Source organism: Melanerpes formicivorus, unplaced genomic scaffold (assembly GCF_026170545.1).
Source record: "Melanerpes formicivorus ecotype bairdi unplaced genomic scaffold, bMelFor1.0.p_v2 SCAF_170, whole genome shotgun sequence".
NCBI classification, from domain to species: Eukaryota; Metazoa; Chordata; class Aves; order Piciformes; family Picidae; genus Melanerpes; species Melanerpes formicivorus.
Window position 1 is genome coordinate 148,681 of NW_027142522.1, and position 2,360 is coordinate 151,040.

Consider the following 2,360-nt stretch of genomic DNA (forward strand, 5'->3'; position numbering starts at 1 on the left):
TAGGCCTTTCCCTTTAGGTTTTACCCCAACAATGTTTTCATTAGTTTCGCTCACTCTCGAAATCAAGCATTTTACAGCAGGTTGGAGCAGCCTGTATCTCAGCACAGGAATAAGGTAGGGAAGAATTCAAATACTCATTTTGACTGCCTCCAGAAGTTAGATCAGATGGCCAATGCAATTTGGTGCTAGGCCTTTCCCTTTAGGTTTTACCCCAACAATGTTTTCATTAGTTTCGCTCACTCTCGAAATCAAGCATTTTACAGGAGGTTGGAGCAGCCTGTATCTCAGCACAGGAATAAGGTAGGGAAGAATTCTAAGGATCATTTTGACTGCCTCCAGAAGTTAGATCAGATGGCAAATTGTATTTGGTGCTAGGCCTTTCCCTTTAGGTTTTACCCCAACAATGTTTTCATTAGTTTCGCTCACTCTCGAAATCAAGCATTTTACAGCAGGTTGGAGCAGCCTGTATCTCAGCACAGGAATAAGGTAGGGAAGAATTCTAAGGATCATTTTGACTGCCTCCAGAAGTTAGATCAGATGGCCAATGCAATTTGGTGCTCGGCCTTTCCCTTTAGGTTTTACCGCAACAATGTTTTCATTAGTTTCGCTCACTCTCGAAATCAAGCATTTTACAGCAGGTTGGAGCAGCCTGTATCTCAGCACAGGAATAAGGTAGGGAAGAATTCAAATACTCATTTTGACTGCCTCCAGAAGTTAGATCAGATGGCCAATGCAATTTGGTGCTAGGCCTTTCCCTTTAGGTTTTACCCCAACAATGTTTTCATTAGTTTCGCTCACTCTCGAAATCAAGCATTTTACAGCAGGTTGGAGCAGCCTGTATCTCAGCACAGGAATAAGGTAGGGAAGAATTCAAATACTCATTTTGACTGCCTCCAGAAGTTAGATCAGATGGCCAATGCAATTTGGTGCTAGGCCTTTCCCTTTAGGTTTTACCCCAACAATGTTTTCATTAGTTTCGCTCACTCTCGAAATCAAGCATTTTACAGCAGGTTGGAGCAGCCTGTATCTCAGCACAGGAATAAGGTAGGGAAGAATTCAAATACTCATTTTGACTGCCTCCAGAAGTTAGATCAGATGGCCAATGCAATTTGGTGCTAGGTCTTTCCCTTTAGGTTTTACCCCAACAATGTTTTCATTAGTTTCGCTCACTCTCGAAATCAAGCATTTTACAGCAGGTTGGAGCAGCCTGTATCTCAGCACAGGAATAAGGTAGGGAAGAATTCAAATACTCATTTTGACTGCCTCCAGAAGTTAGATCAGATGGCCAATGCAATTTGGTGCTAGGCCTTTCCCTTTAGGTTTTACCCCAACAATGTTTTCATTAGTTTCGCTCACTCTCGAAATCAAGCATTTTACAGCAGGTTGGAGCAGCCTGTATCTCAGCACAGGAATAAGGTAGGGAAGAATTCTAAGGATCATTTTGACTGCCTCCGGAAGTTAGATCAGATGGCCAATGCAATTTGGTGCTAGGTCTTTCCCTTTAGGTTTTACCCCAACAATGTTTTCATTAGTTTCGCTCACTCTCGAAATCAAGCATTTTACAGCAGGTTGGAGCAGCCTGTATCTCAGCACAGGAATAAGGTAGGGAAGACTTCAAATACTCATTTTGACTGCCTCCAGAAGTTAGATCAGATGGCCAATGCAATTTGGTGCTAGGCCTTTCCCTTTAGGTTTTACCCCAACAATGTTTTCATTAGTTTCGCTCACTCTCAAAATCAAGCATTTTACAGCAGGTTGGAGCAGCCTGTATCTCAGCACAGGAATAAGGTAGGGAAGAATTCAAATACTCATTTTGACTGCCTCCAGAAGTTAGATCAGATGGCCAATGCAATTTGGTGCTAGACCTTTCCCTTTAGGTTTTACCCCAACAATGTTTTCATTAGTTTCGCTCACTCTCGAAATCAAGCATTTTACAGCAGGTTGGAGCAGCCTGTATCTCAGCACAGGAATAAGGTAGGGAAGAATTCAAATACTCATTTTGACTGCCTCCAGAAGTTAGATCAGATGGCCAATGCAATTTGGTGCTAGGCCTTTCCCTTTAGGTTTTACCCCAACAATGTTTTCATTAGTTTCGCTCACTCTCGAAATCAAGCATTTTACAGCAGGTTGGAGCAGCCTGTATCTCAGCACAGGAATAAGGTAGGGAAGAATTCAAATACTCATTTTGACTGCCTCCAGAAGTTAGATCAGATGGCCAATGCAATTTGGTGCTAGGCCTTTCCCTTTAGGTTTTACCCCAACAATGTTTTCATTAGTTTCGCTCACTCTCGAAATCAAGCATTTTACAGCAGGTTGGAGCAGCCTGTATCTCAGCACAGGAATAAGGTAGGGAAGACTTC